A 19,214-nucleotide genomic window follows, 5' to 3' on the forward strand; every position below is an offset into this window, starting at 1 on the left:
TTTTGAGTACGATCCCAACTCCCCTTGAATTAGAGGGTAATCCTGCGTGAGCAAGACAAGTGTATCCCATTTGGATCTGTGCCCTATATTTGTTGCCTTTTAGGTGGGTTTCCTGTAGTAAGACTATATCTGGGGCTTGGCGTTTAAGATATTGCAGTACTAACGTTCGTTTAATCTTAATAGTTCCCAGTAAAACTCCCCCCTCCCTTCTACTCTGCTTAGTAGGCTTAGAGCTACCCAGCCCCCCAACTTGCAGAGCGCCAGTTGCCCTTTTCCTAACATAGACCTTCATTATGACCCTGGCGGTGGGCACAAAACCGGCAGTAACACCGCCGACAGGCTGGCGGTGCGGACCAACGTAATATGACCGCAGCGGTGAACTATGAGTAAAACATCCATTTCACCACATGTACCGCCAAGGTTTAGCCACCACCAGTGGCGGCGGTAGGTGTTTTCAGCTGATTTTGGAGCCATATACTACCGCATTCATTACGACTCGGTGCACCGCCATGCTTTGTGCGGCAGTAACACCGTTGCGAAAAGCCTGGCGGTCCCCTTTATTGGTATAGGGGGGATTCATACAGAACACCAGATTTGCCTCCCATGCACACATACAACACCACCAACACACATACATGTCCCCACGCCCCTCACAGCATGCCCCCACACACGTTGACACAGACAAACACACATAAATTAATTATCGACATGGACTACATTCACGCACCCAGACAACACAGTTACACACACAGACACACCAAACACACAAGGCACACACAGGTATACCTGTAAACACCCATTGATTGCATTTACCCTACCTTCCTTGGGGGTCGGACTTGACCCCTGCAGGGATCCCTGTTGCGAATAGACCGCCCCACACTGCTGATGTGTTTTCGCCATCGACACACCGCTCTGTTGCCTTGTGGGTCGTATTTCGGTGGGCGGAGTATTTCTGGCATGGCAGTGTTGTTTTGCTGACCACTGATTTTCATCCGTCGTCCACCCTGGCGGTTTGTGAAAACTGCCTGTATACTGGCAGTGTGTGTTTCTGTGGTCATGATACAGCGGTATGGTGCCATCAACACCGGTCAATTGGCGCCCGGCAGCACGGTGGTGGGCATGCATTACCGCCAGGGTCGTAATGAGGCCCATAATCTGTACTAAGGGTTGGTTAGGTTGGTTAGCTCTGCCTATAGTAACTAAGAACTAGTTACTGAAGTGTGAACCCCTGTGATGTATAGTCTGTTTGCCAACTGATATATATCTACATCATGTGGGTGAAACCACCACACTGTGCGTATCTGGAAATGCAGTCGCCTGAACTCTAGGAGGCTTCAATCCAGTGGGGTCTCTCTTCGCCCCACCCCATCTTGTCTTATCTTTATTACACATCCTCTTGGGGTCGTTCTCAGTATTTTTCTGTCTCTACATCTTGTGCGTGTCGCGTCGAGGGCCCATCAGATCTTTGGATGTCTTGGTCACTCCTCCCTGTCTCTCCTTGTTGGGGTTGACCGACTTTCAGCCAGCCTTCAATTCAATCCCATGCCTCTTCAGGTCGGATGAAGAACCAGGATTTGCCCCCTCCGATAACTTCAGCCTCGCTGAAAAAAGCATCATATATTTGATTTCTCTTTTACGTAGGGCATTTTTAACAACCCCAAAGCTACATCTTAGACTTTGGACCTGGCGTGTGAAGTCTGGAAAAAATCTAATTTGGGCATTTTCGTGGAGCAGTACGTGCTGCCTGTAGGATGGCGTCTCAATTTCCGTAATCGAGAATCCGTGCTATGATTGTTCTCAGTGGAGCACTCGGTTTTGGGAGTGAGATCGGCACCTGGTGTGCTCTCTCCACCGAAAAGAAGTTGGAGATGCACTTTGGCCAAAGTTTATTAAGAATAAGATCCACCAGGAAGAGATCCATACTGCGGCCCTCTGCCCCTTCCGGCACACCAACCACTTCGATGTTGTTCCTTCTTGCTCTTCCTTTCTGGTCTTCAAGTCTGGCCTCCATGACTGTCTGTTGCTTGGTGAGTAATTTGACATGCTCCTCTAGCCGCTTAGACGTGGACTGTAGGACCTGGATATGTGTTTCAGCTCTGTTAACCTTCTCCATCATCTTTTGAAAGTCATCTCTTAGCAGGGAGACATCTATTGTCACTGAGTCAAGCTTTGGTTCCAGTGTCTGTTTCACATCTGAGATGGCCGCCATAATTGTGCTTAATGAGGGGTCCAGTGTATCAATGGTGTCAGGGGTTGAGATTCCGGGTGTAGCCAGCACCCTTGGGACTGCGTATTTGTCCATTTTATTAAGCTGTGTATGAGTTTGCCCCTTCGGTTTGACCATGTCTACTGAGGTGTTCCATTACCCTGCGGCAGAAGCCGAGGCCGGGGGGTCTCCACCTTTTCACCCCAAACGCCTGGAGGTGGCACACTGTGATCCAAGTCTAAAAGTTGCAAAGTCCCCCTGAAAAGCCTAACCTCCTCTCCACTATCACCAAGATGTCCTGCACCTCAGACTCTTGCTTGGAGTCTTGCCCATATCTCTGACCCAGCCACCTCTCCGTGGGCCCTTCTGACTCAGCCTTGTCCAACCACTGACTTCCCCATCGTCTCAGTCTCCGGGGGGTCCTGATCTCATCTCCATCAGTTCGCTGTTTGGATGTCGGACTCCCCAATTGTATCTTCCTTCTCCCTTCGGTTGTGTGGGTGATTCAACGGGGTCTCTCACCTCTTCGTTGCAGAAGACCTCCTCTTGTGTGGTCTCGCCTGTCTGACTGTTGTTCATCTGATGCCAGGTCTCAGCTTGGTCCACGATATCTCTCGACTTGATTTGCCGCCGCGTTCTACCACTGGAGTTTGGGTGATAGTCCGCTCATCTTCCGCTCCACTATCTCCAGCATAGCTCGCACCCCAAACTCATGCATGGGGCCGCGCCCTACTCCATGATACTGTGCCCAGCCACTAGCTCCCCCTTCAACTCGGTCTCCGATGGTGGTGGGGGCCTAATGCTAATGATGCAGTGGCTAGTAGGATATTGATTTTCTCCATGAATTAAGCATGTTTTTTCACATATTTTGAAAGTCGTACAAAGAAAAGGTGCTGAATATGTAACTGTCACCTATACATGTATGTTGAGTAGCTATACAGATGAATTGTTGAGCCTAGTGATATATGCTTTTGGTATTACTATAAACTTGAATTTAACCCCTGCTTGGCAATCAACCTGCAGGAAGTAGCAATTTCCTGGGTCTTGAGTGTTTCCAACTTGCTCAGGATAGTGTTCATAAACCCAGGGATGTTAACCAGTAGTTTCAAGAAAGGCAGAAGTGAGTATGCATATCATTTCTAGTAGGCAGTGAGACTCATGAATCAGAGATCACTTTGAGGCCTCAATCAAACTCTTTCTTACAAAGTAAAGTGGTATGATTAGTCCATGAGAATGGGAGGTAGATGAAGCTGTGGAAGTAGGGCATGCAGTAGACTACATTTTCTAGAGTGTGGGCCCTGGAGTATGCAGCTTTCACAACCAACTGTTCAAATTATTATAAACTGTAGATATTATTTCCTATCCCATGCGCATAAGTGTTTGTCAAGACATCGATCTACAATTAGAGGACTATCAACAGGAGGACTCTTACCAACAAGGATAATAGGTGTTTTGATGGATCAAGCATGTCTTTTGAAAATGAAGAGACGCTCTTATTAGAAATTTGTTCAAGAGGGCACAGATTAAATATATGGCAGGGCTAATGACATATTTACCAAAAGATGTAGAAGAAACTCTTTGTGAGGTACTTAGAAGGCCTCACATAATATGCAATTTGCAAGGATTCAGATGCCTTTGTCCTATTCTAGGTTTTACCACGTAATGTTGTGTTTAGTGTGCAGAAGCAGTGCTTGTGTAAAAGCATGCCTCTCTAAAATGTAGGAAACTTATTGATTTTTTGCTAGGCAGATCATAGATTTAAGCAAATTCTTTCATGGTTGATCTGAGATTACGAAATGTTCTTGACAGAGCAGTTTTGATTATAATATCTATTGCAGTGAGTGATTTGCACCCTGGCCTTTATTTGGTCAGAGTTGGCAGGCACAATGGACACAGTATGGTATAATTTGTACTCTCCGACAGGACTGTTTTCAGAGTACAGAATTTGTGTTGAAAGCTTTTAAGTTTGTCTTGGAGGGGCAGAAGCATAATATCAGCATTGATTGATATATATATGCATGGCCAAAGGAGTCCAGCATCGGGGGAAGTGGGGAACTCGGGTCAAGGGACAAAAAGTTTCTTACCATTGTTAGTTCAGAGTCCATTGAATCCTAAACAACCTTTTGTTAATCTCCTAGTCTATAGTCTATATAGTTATCTAGTTAACGGTTCTGTGCTTCTCTGCTAATCCTCTGGTTCCAGCAAGTCCTAACTGAGAATGTTTCTTTATCCCTCTGTTAATCCCCAGGCTCCATCCTATTTCAGAAATGTTCTGCCGAGCATCGCAGAAGTTGTCCAGGCCATGCAAAGGCCACCTCGTCTCCTCCATATAACGCCTATTACCAGGGACAGCAGGGGTGTGTGGCCCGGTGCCCAACCCCCATGGGCAGCCAACTTCCCAGCTGCACACAGCCTTCAGCCAAGCAATATTAGGTGGGTTAACAACAGGGCCTAACTCTGCGCCTAAACTCGCATTGCATGCCCAACCCTCCACTGGGTATGGACCTTGACTCTCTGCAGCATGTGAATGGTAGAAGCCAGACTCTAAACCCAATTGTAAGGAAATGGCTCCCTGTTGCAGTTACCCCCCACTTTTTGCCTGATACTGATACTGACTTGACTGAGAAGTGTGCTGGGGCCCTGCTAACCAGGCCCCTGCACCAGTGTTCTTTCACCTAAAATGTACCATTGTCTCCACAATTGGCACAACCCTGGCACCCAGGTAAGTCCCTTGTAACTGGTACCCCTGGTACCAAGGGCCCTGATGCCAGGGAAGGTCTCTAAGGGCTGCAGCATGTCTTATGCCACCCTAGGGACCCCTCACTCAGCACAGACACACTGCTTGCCAGCTTGTGTGTGCTGGTGGGGAGAAAATGACTATGTCGACATGGCACTCCCCTCAGGGTGCCATGCCAACCTCACACTGCCTGTGGCATAGGTAAGTCACCCCTCTAGCAGGCCTTACAGCCCTAAGGCAGGGTGCACTATACCACAGGTGAGGGCATAGGTGCATGAGCACTATGCCCCTACAGTGTCTAAGCAAAACCTTAGACATTGTAAGTGCAGGGTAGCCATAAGAGTATATGGTCTGGGAGTCTGTCAAAAACGAACTCCACAGCTCCATAATGGCTACAGTGAATACTGGGAAGTTTGGTATCAAACTTCTCAGAATAATAAACCCTCACTGATGCCAGTGTTGGATTTATTAAAAAATGCACACAGAGGGCATCTTAGAGATGCCCCCTGTATTTTACCCAATTGTTCAGTGCAGGACTGACTTGTCTGTGCCAGCCTGCTGCTGAGAGACGAGTTTCTGACCCCATGTGGTGAGAAGCTTTGGGCTCACTGAGGACAGAAACAAAAGCCTGCTCTGGGTGGAGGTGCTTCACACCTCCCCCCTGCAGGAACTGTAACACCTAGCAGTGAGCCTCAAAGGCCTAGGCTTCGTGTTACAATGCCCCAGGGCACTCCAGCTAGTGGAGATGCCCACCCCTGGACACAGCCCCCACTTTTGGCGGCAAGTCCAGGGGAGATCATGAGAAAAACAAGGAGGAGTCACTGGCCAGTCAGGACAGCCCCTAAGGTGTTCTGAGCTGAGGTGACTCTGACTTTTAGAAATCCTCCATCTTGCAGATGGAGGATTCCCCCAATAGGATTAGGGATGTGCCCCCCCTCCCCTCAGGGAGGAGGCACAAGGAGGGTGTAGCCACCCTCAGGGCTACTAGCCATTGGCTACTAACCCCCTAGACATAAACACACCCCTAAATCGAGTATTTAGGGGCCCCCAGAACCTAGGAAACTAGATTCCTGCAACCTAAGACGAAGAAGGACTGCTGAGCTGAAAAACCTGCAGAGAAGACGGAGACACCAACTGCTTTGGCCCCAGCTCTACCGGCCTGTCTCCCCACTTCTAAAGACACTGCTCCAGCGACGCGTTCCACAGGGTCCAGTGACCTCTGAAGCCTCAGAGGACTACCCTGCATCTAGAAGGACCAAGAACTCCCAAAGACAGTGGCTCTGCTCCAAAAAGACTGCAACTTTGCAACAAAGAAGCAACTTTGAAACAACACACGTTTCCCGCCGGAAGCATGAGACTTTGCACTCTGCACCCAACGCCCCCGGCTCGACTTGTGGAGAACAAACACCACAGGGAGGACTCCCCGGTGACTACAAGACCGTGAGTAGCCACAGTGGACCCCCCTGAGCCCCCACAGCGACGCCTGCAGAGGGAATCCCGAGGCTCCCCCTGACCGCGACTGCCTGCTTCAAAGACCCGGCACCTGGTAAAGACACTGCTCCCGCAGCCCACAGGACCTGAAGGTTCTGACCTCCAGTGCAGAAGCGACCCCCAGGTGGCCCTCTCCCTCGCCCAGGTGGTGGCTACCCCAAGGAGCCCCCTCCCCTTGCCGGCCTGCATCGCTGAAGAGACCCCTTGGCATCCCATTGAAACCTATTGCGAACCCGACGCCTGTTTGCACACTGCACCCGGCCGCTCCCGTGCCGCTGAGGGTGTACTTTTTGTGCTGACATGTGTCCCCCCCGGTGCCCTACAAAACCCCCCTGGTCTGTCTTTCGAAGACGCAGGTACTTACCTGCTGGCAGACTGGAACCGGGGCACCACCTTCTCCATTGAAACCCATGCGTTTTGGGCACCACTTTGACCTCTGCACCTGACCGGCCCTGAGCTGCTGGTCTGGTACCTTTGGTGTTGCCCTGAACCCCCAACAGTGGGCTACCTTGGACCCAACTTTGAACCCCGTAGGTGGTTTACTTACCTGCAAAAACTAACAAACACTTACCTCCCCCAGGAACTGTTGAAAATTGCACTGTCTAGTTTTAAAATAGCTATATGCCATTTGTGTGAAAACTGTATACGCTATTTTGCTAATTCAAAGTTCCTAAAGTTCCTAAGTGAAGTACCTTTCATTTAAAGTATTGTTTGTAAATCCTGAACCTGTGGTTCTTAAAATAAACTAAGAAAATATATTTTTCTATAAAAAAGCCTATTGGCCTGGAATTGTCGCTGAGTGTGTGTTCCTCATTTATTGCCTGTGTGTGTACAACAAATGCTTAACACTACCCTCTGATAAGCCTACTGCTCGACCACACTACCACAAAATAGAGCATTAGTATTATCTCTTTTTGCCACTATCTTACCTCTAACGGGAACCCTTGGACTCTGTGCATGCTATTTCTTACTTTGAAATAGTACATACAGAGCCAACTTCCTACACCAATCCTATGTGGGTGAACAACCATCACTGTATATGGCCTAGGGCCTGCACAATGGTGATTCACCACAGGGTCTGGTGTATGGCCAGACTCCTGTATATTTTTTTTTTAAATTTGTTAGTACTGCAGCACATGTACTGGAATACAACAGAGGTGGTCTCGCTGGGTACTGCAGCACCTGGTACTAATACTGTAGTACCAGCTGACTGAAATAATATGTTGTTTTATTTGACTAATGGGAGAGTCTCTATGGGACAGCCCTGTCCCACCTGGCCCTGGGGTTGTGAGTCTGCCCCTTTATGTGACCTTTTGACATTTTTCCAGGGATTGGGGATCAATTGTAATGGTGGCAGCAACATATTCTTTATTGTTGGTGCAAACCAATTGGATCATTCCTTACTTTGCATAAGGTCTAACTCTTCATGCTCAACCCAAGCTCCTCTTCGAATACCAATTTCTTGGAAAAGGCTGAGCGGGTTTGTACAAAAACCATGCCTTTTGAGTTTCATTCTAATTTAGTGCCACATTTGGTGTAACTCTTGTTCTTGGCCCGTGCTTGACTTATTGCAGTTAAACTTTCTATAAATGAGCTAATGCAGGAGAACTTTTGTTTTGGAAAGGTTGCTGTTTCATGAAACAGCACCAAAGGTATTAGCTTCCTTCTAAAACATTTATGAATGTAAAGCTACTAGTAGTAACTTTTCACCTGTTGCCGAAGATCTACACCACCAGAACAGAGATTGCCCTACCGAAAGTACAGGAAAAGTTATTAAAGTTTATAATTCATTAAAAATAATTTAACATAAAATGCAAAGGTAAATTAATTGACCGTGTTTATAATTAGCCTGTTACTAATAAAATATAGCACATTAACTCATCCAATGAAACTTGTCTTAAATAATTTTATTATTAATTTAATTAACAACTATTATTTCTTAAACAATATTTTAAAAAATACATACCTTTACTAACATTTTTTGTTTTAATTAATATCTAGTCATTTTGGTTAAACATTGTGGCCCAAATTTATACTTTTTTTGTGCCGCATGTGCGTCTTTTTTTGACGCAAGAGCGGAGCAAACTTACAAAATACAATTGTTTTCGCCGATTTTTGCATCAAAAAGCGGAGCAAATGCGGCACTGAAAAAGTATAAATATGGCCCTGTGTGTTTAGCTAATGTATTTATTTTTTAATTTGGAATAAAAGTTGAAAAGATTAATTTCATTTTGGTACCTAGCTATACTGCTAATTATAAAATAATCGGCAATTATATACATTGTTTATCACAAAATACATACATACTTAATTTAATTTAAATAGTAAACTTTTTTTATTAATTTACCATTAGTTTATGTTAGAAAGTGGATTATTGGTACGGGCAGATAAGTACCTACACTTACCAATAGGCCACTAACCTCCACTTAGGTAGTGTTAGGTCTCAATAAATTAAACCCAGCTCAACCCTTGGTGGCTTGGCAACCAACAACAAGGCTTAATTTAGGGGACAAATGTGTAAAGCATTTAAATAATCACAAAACAGTAAATAAGCAAAACACAAAACACAATATAAATCTGCCAATTTATAAACATAGATTATATTTGTATCTTTAAAATGATACCAAAATGAATAAAATGAGATAAGGGGAACTGGAGATATGAATTTGTAAAGAATTGGTGTTGTTTAGCACCTAGAAACAAAAAGCGCCAATCTGGTCATCTGGTCGCACCTTGACCGGTGCAAAGTGAAAGTTTAAGGTCGATCGCGATGGAGCCCTGCTCGCCTACAGCAAGCGGGATGCCTCGGTCAAATGTTTACCTTTGGACTCAGTCGTTTTCCTGAAGATTTTTTTCAGCTGGACGAAGTCCCCAGTCCTCGGATACGCATTGCGGGAACTCTTGGTCAAGATTTCTACATTCGGACTTAGATAATTTTTCTAGATGAAAATCCTTCGACCGGGCCGAACCTGAATCTTGATCTGACGTCCCTGGATCCCTCTTCGGATACACTGCTCAGGAGGTCCCGGTCAACTTTCTACGTTCGGACTTAGTCACTTTTTCAGAGATTTTCTTCCGAAGGACGAACCTGTAAGTCAGGCCAGGTCATGGTTGAGGCAAGCCGGCTAGAGTTGCCGTGGCGGGTCAGTCCCTTTATGGAGCTTTTTCCCAAAAGTTCTCCAATCTTCTCCAAACTTCTGGATCTTCTTCCAGAAGGACTTTTAAAGTTCTTTTGGAGTCCACAGCCCACCCCAAGGCTCCAGAAGCTCTGAGTTGTGGCTTGAGGGTGCGGACTACAACTCCCAGAATACACCTGACTCAAACGGCCACTGGACAGTGACCAGCTGGTCAGTTTCTTCAGGATATGAGGCAGGGGACTTGGTTAGCAATTTTTCACCTGTAGCAAACAGAGAGTCCCCACTTGAACCAATTGAAGCCAGGCAAAATCCTTCTTGTGGTGGAGCCCAAGTGGGCACCTGGACAGTCATTCAGAGTGCAGTGTCCAGGTGTAGGTCAGGAGTCTAGCTGGGCAGTCCTACTTCTGACATTCTTCCTTGTTGGGATCTGGTAGGGATCTGAGGTCTGGGTGCAGTTCTGCTATATTTATCCTTGCTCCTGGGTGAAAAACAGGGGGGTCCTGGTTTTCCAATCGACTGCAGGGTCCTTCCTCCTGTGATGACCAGTTCCTGGTAGTGTGGCAGGGAAAATCAGTCCCAGGGAGCAACATTCTTTAAAAATCCATCATGGGTGAAACTGATTTTTGGAGGTGACATCTAGCTGAGCCTACCCACTGGTGTGGCTAAAAATCCTAAACACACCCCACTCCTGCCCTCTCCTAATCTAATCAAGAGGACAACTAATTGTCTGGCATTGCAAGATGTGAGAGAGGTGCTGGGTTGCTCCAAATGTTCTTCCCTGCCTCTGCAGACCAGTTTGCCAGTCCTCCCACCTCCCTGCTTCGCCATCTGCTGGGGCAGTTCTCCTCCACCAGGCACATCCTTTGTGTTCAGCTCAGGCCACTTCACACCTCACCAAGGCAATCTGGCCAGGCTGCCAGAGGATGGGCAATCAGAGAAGGGCACTACAGAGCTGAAGTTGGCAGCTTTTCAGGTAGCGTTTAAAACTCTTTACCTGAGCTAGTTATATTAGATCCAACAATTGTAAGTTGTGGGATTTATTATAATAATTAATTTGATACCAAGCTCGAGGTATCTGACACTTGAGGGGACTTTGTAAATTAAAATAAAATCTCCCCATTTTAGACAATGGAGGCCATTCACTACAGTGAGGGAAAACGAATTTGGCTGTTTTACCTCACCAGGGCTTATAAAACTATTTTTTATAAGGTCTCTGCTTATAGTTACATGGCACCCAACCCTAGGGGCACATAGGGCACACCTTAGGAGTGACATATGTAAAAATAAGGTAGTTTAAAACTTTGGAAGTACTTTTAATTCTATAGTTGAATTTGCATTTAACTTTAATTTAAAAGCAACCAGCAAGCCAGGCCTGGCTTTAAAATGACCCTGGGCACCTCAGCAGTGCACCTATGTGTGCACTACCTATGCTGGGGTCCTTAAACCTACATGACCTACAATATACTAGGGACTTATAGGTAGGTTGACATAGCTAATTTTAATTAGCCTAATTTGCATACTTATTTTATACATAGCACAGGCCCTGGTACTGGTTAGCAGTACCCAGGGCACCATCAGAGTCCGGAAAACACCAGCAAAAAGTGAAGGATGGGGGCAAAAAGTTAGGGGGGCTCTGCAATCAACCTTGTTTTTTCACAGTTTGTATGTGATGTTATGTTTTTTTCCTGTCTGCTTTCCATTAAAGTGTGTTCCAGTACCAGTACCAATGATTGACCATGTCTGGTGCTTTGCTTACACTAAGGCTGGGGTGGAGTACATATGAAGCTATTTTGACACTTTTATGGCTGTATTAACTTTCAAAGTGTTATTTTGGGAATAGCAATGTGCTTACTTTTCTGTGGGTGTATTTTAGTATTAGCATGTCTACCATACATTTTTGCTTAAATGTCCCTAAAACCCTCCCACTTTGCAGTGATTACACCCCATTTTCCAATCACTTACCTTGTCCCTGCCACAGCTACTACTAAAGCATATCCATGTGTATGGAGATCTAGGCTATGGTAGAGAAGACCTCCACACAGAAAAGATAGATGTGACAGAGTTCTACAATCTGCTTTGTGAATCAGGCCAACAGTTCGAAGTTTCAGCTTAGAGTCAATTTTAAAATAGTTTCAGGTTCATGATTGTATGTGACATACTTTCCAGGATACATTTTTCAATTCATTAGCAATTCTCCAACACACTCCAAGAGGAAAAACAAAGGAATCATGAAACCAAGTAGCGAGGTCCTAGGTGAAGCAACGTAGGGCTGGATTCACAAAGGTCAAAATAGAAGTGTATATTCTCTTATACTTCTAGGTGTAACTCTCCACTGTTATGCTGTTCACAATTTTTGCGTACAGATTTTCACCCTGGGTGCAGACTTACATCACTCCACCTCTCACAATAGAGTATGGATGCTCCTACCACAGAATTTAAAAATGTAAAGTTACAAGTAATAACTGATGGAGATCTCTCTATTGGAAAACACAGGAAAATGTAATAAAGTTTAGTATTTAAAAAATATATTCAAGAATATTTCAATGTCTAATATGTCAAATATGTTCATGTATTTAACAATAACCCTGACCTAATAAAATTAAATGTTACAGTATGTTAACTCATACAAAGTGCATTAAATATTTAACACATAGAAAGTTTTAAAAATACTTACCTTCACCAACATTTTCATTACTATTTGATGTTTAGTAAACTTGACTTAATGTTACATGTTGATTAATTTATTTAATTGAAAAACGTTTTCATTTTTTATAAAGTTAATTTTTTCAATTGTTTATTGTTAAAAAAAGTAAAAATAATAAATTATCATATATTTATAAATTCAGATATATATGATCCCGCTGGGTATCCCAGCAAGTTAATAATTTCCAAACAGCAGCTTCTGTTGCACCTTATTAAATATACCTACATGATGGTGTTGTAGAACTCTTTTCATGGGGATGAGACTACTTGATTCGGGCGGCAGCACCACTGCGTGTGGCAGACTTAGGCCCTCATTATGAACTAGGCGGTCTGGGCCGCCATGCCGGCGGTGGCGGGAAATCCCACCATCCGGCATCCCAGACCGCCACATAATGAAGACATGGAGGACCACCACAGGCAGCGCTCCTCCAGCGCCAGGCAGCCTCTGACAGGCAGCCTGATGGTAGACGGCATCATTATCCGACAGGGCAATGCTGCTGCCCCTCGGATAATGATCCCAATTCCCCCAGCCTTTCTCTGGTGGGTTTCCCTGCCAGGGAAAGGCTGGCGCAAGGGGTTCTCCGGGGCCCCCTGGGGGCCCTTGCACTGCCCATGCACTTGGCATGGTGAGTGCACGGGCCCCTGTGCAGTGCCCCATCGCGCAGGTCACTGCCCGATTTACGGGCAGTGATCTGCGTGACGGATGCAGCTGCACCCGCCGCACAGAGGCATTGACGGCAGCTCCATGTGGTGCCGCCGGCAATTCCCGGCCAGGCATTCTGATGTTTCCACCCGGCGGCCCAGCAGAATGTTTATTATATGGCCGGTGGGGTCCCAGGTCGGCTGGCCGTGTTCAAGCCGGCGGTCATTCTACTGCCCGCCAGCCCCCCTGGGACCCTGCCGGCCATATAATAAACATTCTGCTGGGCCAGCGGGTGGAAACATTAATTTCGTCCGCTGGCCCAACAGAATGCCTGGCCGGGACATTGCCGGGACATTGCCTCTGTGCGGCGGGTGCAGCTGCATCAGTCGCGCAGATCACTGCCCGTAAATTGGGCAGTGACCTGCGCGATGGGGCGGTACACAGGGGCCCCGGAGCACCCCTTCCGCCAACCTTTCCCTGGTGGGGAAACCCGCCAGAGAAAGGCTGGGGGAATTGAGATCATTATCGGAGGGGCAGCAGCGCTGCCCTGTCGGATAATGATGTCGTCCACCGTCAGGCTACCTGTCGGAGGCAGCCTAGTGGTGGAAGAGGGCCGCCTATGGCGGCTCTCCATGTCTCCATTATGTGGCGGGCTGGGGTGCCATTGCGGATGGCAGGATTTCCTACCACCGCCGGCATGGCAGCCCAGACCGCCTAATTCATAATGAGGGCCTAAATCACACCATCTGATAGCTGTTGGCCTAACCCTTTGGCTAGCTAGCAGCGCCTCACCAAAACCCAAAAGTAAAGATAATTTGTGGCAGCATGACATTCTAAGGGACTCATTACGAGTCTGGCGGTCTCTAGACCTCCACACTCGTTGTGGGGTTTGGACCGCTGTACTCCTGGTGGTGTGACTGCCAAATTACGAACCCGGCCACCGCCAGGAACGTCATCCCAGATGGGGTGGTGATGGTAAGGGTCGTGGTCATCCACAGCGATGCTGAGTTCAGCATCTCTTTGCTGATCACAAGTCCTCTTTCCACCAGCCTTTTCATGGCAGAGACCCTGCCATTAAAAGGCTGGCAGAAAGCCAGTGCTGGGGGCCACACGAGGGCCCCTACACTGCCCATGACAGTGTCATGGGCAGTGTAGGCCCCCCAATCAACACCCTCTGAATGTGCATCCGCCGCTGCAGCAGTGTGTATTCCGAGGGTGCTGGGCGCACCCTCTGTGTGATGGCATTGGCCTTGGCTCCACGAGGAGCCAAGACTAGTGCTGCAGCAGTGTTTCAAATGGGCTGACTGGCGGTAACCTGTGATTTCAGAGGTTCCCACCGGTCAGCCTAGTGGAAACCTTGTTATTGGCCTGGGGGGGAGACCGCCACCTCCGCGGTGGTCTCCTCTCAATGGGCTGGTTAGCTGATGGTCAGCCCGCTAACCTCGTAATGAGGCCCTAAGACTTCTTAGGGAAGTTGTGTTGGAACAGATCTTACCCATTTCTCTCAGTTACTTAAATCTCATACATGCATAAGACAGAGAAAAGCAGGATTTGGTTCAATACATTTTATTGAAGCAACTGCATTCTATGTAAAAATGCATGAAATACGATTATTAAGACAATAATGGTGACCAGGAAGGCAAAACAGATAAAAAGTCCCAACATTCTGTCACAATAGTGAACCTAAAATCCCTACACGCCCCACTAAAAACTTACATGACAGCAATAGCAGGGTTAGCCCTAAATTGCTCATAATGGTCTCTGCAAGGAAACCCTATCATTGTTCCTATGCGATTGGTAGAAAGGAGGTCTGTTGATCTGCTGGCTGTCCTCCCGAATGGATAAGGAGAAGACGCCAGGTTCAGCAGAACTGCGATGACAGGTTGCAGCGTAGGATGGCTGGCTGACTGGAATGCCTCTCTGCCTTAGTTTGGGCAGCTTTTCTGTGTAAGGAAGACATTGTTACTCTGTGGACTGGCAATACTAGGTAAATAATCATGTACAACCTTGGTTGGGAGCAGAAGATGAAATGTTGTGCAAGAAAACTAATAAGTTCTGCCTGGAAGGGCAACTGATAAAAATATTAGGACAGTTCTACTAAAATGAAGCTTTGCAAAAAAAAAAAAAAAAGGATTAAAATGAAATACAACTAGGCGAAAGGGCACATGCCCAGGCCTATAGCTAAAATAAATGTGCAAATGTAAAATATTTCCAGCAGTAAATTTATGAATTTCATTTTGCAGTATCTAAGTAGTACTACCGTAGTGCTACCAGTGCATAATTTGTAATAAAAGAGTGCAGTGCCCAAAGCTCTGCTTTCAAACACTCGGTTGGTGCAATTAAATGTGCACACACGAAATACTAAGGTTGCATAGTTATATATCCACCTCATGTATCTTTAATCCACTGACACTCACTGCCACTTGAACTCACTCTTGAAGGTTCCTGCTTTCCCCCTTTGTGACGTTTTTTCCTTCTTTCTCTTTCTCCGTCTTTCCAGTTTCTCTGCTTTACCCTCTGTTGCTCTCGGTAACTGTCTGATGTAGAAAAATAGTGTTGGTCCCCAAAATGCATGCCATTTGCTCCCCACCACTGCCAACCACTGGCTCAAATTAAGCACTGGGTGCTACTTATGTACTACAAAACACACACTTTGTAAATCGGGCCCCTACAATCCAGATTATCTAGTAAGAATGTTTTGAAACATGATGCAATTAATACCCGGAGTTTCTAAATGGGCACCAGCATTTTCAAATACCATTAGAGTTCAAGAATGCGTGGCAAATTCAGTCTTGAGGTATAATCCAAATGCATAGTGGGCTCTCCATAGCTGTAAAGCCTGGCTCTATGTGGAACCAAGACTCTGTGACCACCACTCACCTAGCAGTGAGCCTCAAAGGCCTAGGCTTCGTGTTACAATGCCCCAGGGCACTCCAGCTAGTGGAGATGCCCACCCCTGGACACAGCCCCCACTTTTGGCGGCAAGTCCAGGGGAGATCATGAGAAAAACAAGGAGGAGTCACTGGCCAGTCAGGACAGCCCCTAAGGTGTCCTGAGCTGAGGTGACTCTGACTTTTAGAAATCCTCCATCTTGCAGATGGAGGATTCCCCCAATAGGATTAGGGATGTGCCCCCCCCTCCCCTCAGGGAGGAGGCACAAGGAGGGTGTAGCCACCCTCAGGGCTACTAGCCATTGGCTACTAACCCCCTAGACATAAACACACCCCTAAATCGAGTATTTAGGGGCCCCCAGAACCTAGGAAACTAGATTCCTGCAACCTAAGACGAAGAAGGACTGCTGAGCTGAAAAACCTGCAGAGAAGACGGAGACACCAACTGCTTTGGCCCCAGCTCTACCGGCCTGTCTCCCCACTTCTAAAGACACTGCTCCAGCGACGCGTTCCACAGGGTCCAGTGACCTCTGAAGCCTCAGAGGAGTACCCTGCATCTAGAAGGACCAAGAACTCCCAAAGACAGTGGCTCTGCTCCAAAAAGACTGCAACTTTGCAACAAAGAAGCAACTTTGAAACAACACACGTTTCCCGCCGGAAGCATGAGACTTTGCACTCTGCACCCGACGCCCCCGGCTCGACTTGTGGAGAACAAACACCACAGGGATGACTCCCCGGCGACTACAAGACCGTGAGTAGCCACAGTTGACCCCCCTGAGCCCCCACAGCGACGCCTGCAGAGGGAATCCCGAGGCTCCCCCTGACCGCGACTGCCTGCTTCAAAGACCCGGCACCTGGTAAAGACACTGCTCCCCCAGCCCACAGGACCTGAAGGTTCTGACCTCCAGTGCAGAAGCGACCCCCAGGTGGCCCTCTCTCTCGCCCAGGTGGTGGCTACCCCAAGGAGTCCCCTCCCCTTGCCGGCCTGCATCGCTGAAGAGACCCCTTGGCATCCCATTGAAACCTATTGCGAACCCGACGCCTGTTTGCACACTGCACCCGGCCGCTCCCGTGCCGCTGAGGGTGTACTTTTTGTGCTGACATGCGTCCCCCCCGGTGCCCTACAAAACCCCCCTGGTCTGTCTTTCGAAGACACGGGTACTTACCTGCTGGCAGACTGGAACCGGGGCACCACCTTCTCCATTGAAGCCCATGCGTTTTGGGCACCACTTTGACCTCTGCACCTGACCGGCCCTGAGCTGCTGGTCTGGTACCTTTGGTGTTGCCCTGAACCCCCAACAGTGGGCTACCTTGGACCCAACTTTGAACCCCGTAGGTGGTTTACTTACCTGCAAAAACTAACAAACACTTACCTCCCCCAGGAACTGTTGAAAATTGCACTGTCTAGTTTTAAAATAGCTATATGCCATTTGTGTGAAAACTGTATACGCTATTTTGCTAATTCAAAGTTCCTAAAGTTCCTAAGTGAAGTACCTTTCATTTAAAGTATTGTTTGTAAATCCTGAACCTGTGGTTCTTAAAATAAACTAAGAAAATATATTTTTCTATAAAAAAGCCTATTGGCCTGGAATTGTCGCTGAGTGTGTGTTCCTCATTTATTGCCTGTGTGTGTACAACAAATGCTTAACACTACCCTCTGATAAGCCTACTGCTCGACCACACTACCACAAAATAGAGCATTAGTATTATCTCTTTTTGCCACTATCTTACCTCTAACGGGAACCCTTGGACTCTGTGCATGCTATTTCTTACTTTGAAATAGTACATACAGAGCCAACTTCCTACACCAATCCTATGTGGGTGAACAACCATCACTGTATATGGCCTAGGGCCTGCACAATGGTGATTCACCACAGGGTCTGGTGTATGGCCAGACTCCTGTATATTTGTTTAAAAAATTTGTTAGTACTGCAGCACAGGTACTGGAATACAACAGAGGTGGTCTCGCTGGGTACTGCAGCACCTGGTACTAATACTGTAGTACCAGCTGACTGAAATAATATGTTGTTTTATTTGACTAATGGGAGAGTCTCTATGGGACAGCCCTGTCCCACCTGGCCCTGGGGTTGTGAGTCTGCCCCTTTATGTGACCTTTTGACATTTTTCCAGGGCTTGGGGATCAATTGTAATGGTGGCAGCAACATATTCTTTATTGTTGGTGCAAACCAATTGGATCATTCCTTACTTTGCATAAGGTCTAACTCTTCATGCTCAACCCAAGCTCCTCTTCGAATACCAATTTCTTGGAAAAGGCTGAGCGGGTTTGTACAAAAACCATGCCTTTTGAGTTTCATTCTAATTTAGTGCCACATTTGGTGTAACTCTTGTTCTTGGCCCGTGCTTGACTTATTGCAGTGAAACTTTCTATAAATGAGCTAATGCAGGAGAACTTTTGTTTTGGAAAGGTTGCTGTTTCATGAAACAGCACCAAAGGTATTAGCTTCCTTCTAAAACATTTATGAATGTAAAGCTACTAGTAGTAACTTTTCACCTGTTGCCGAAGATCTACACCACCAGAACAGAGATTGCCCTACCGAAAGTACAGGAAAAGTTATTAAAGTTTATAATTCATTAAAAATAATTTAACATAAAATGCAAAGGTAAATTAATTGACCGTGTTTATAATTAGCCTGTTACTAATAAAATATAGCACATTAACTCATCCAATGAAACTTGTCTTAAATAATTTTATTATTAATTTAATTAACAACTATTATTTCTTAAACAATATTTTAAAAAATACATACCTTTACTAACATTTTTTGTTTTAATTAATATCTAGTCATTTTGGTTAAACATTGTGGCCCAAATTTATACTTTTTTTGTGCCGCATGTGCGTCTTTTTTTGACGCAAGAGCGGAGCAAACTTACAAAATACAATTGTTTTCGCCGATTTTTGCATCAAAAAGCGGAGCAAATGCGGCACTGAAAAAGTATAAATATGGCCCTGTGTGTTTAGCTAATGTATTTATTTTTTAATTTGGAATAAAAGTTGAAAAGATTAATTTCATTTTGGTACCTAGCTATACTGCTAATTATAAAATAATCGGCAATTATATACATTGTTTATCACAAAATACATACATACTTAATTTAATTTAAATAGTAAACTTTTTTTATTAATTTACCATTAGTTTATGTTAGAAAGTGGATTATTGGTACGGGCAGATAAGTACCTACACTTACCAATAGGCCACTAACCTCCACTTAGGTAGTGTTAGGTCTCAATAAATTAAACCCAGCTCAACCCTTGGTGGCTTGGCAACCAACAACAAGGCTTAATTTAGGGGACAAATGTGTAAAGCATTTAAATAATCACAAAACAGTAAATAAGCAAAACACAAAACACAATATAAATCTGCCAATTTATAAACATAGATTATAT

This window comes from Pleurodeles waltl, chromosome 3_1 (assembly GCF_031143425.1).
Source record: "Pleurodeles waltl isolate 20211129_DDA chromosome 3_1, aPleWal1.hap1.20221129, whole genome shotgun sequence".
Lineage (NCBI taxonomy): Eukaryota > Metazoa > Chordata > Amphibia > Caudata > Salamandridae > Pleurodeles > Pleurodeles waltl.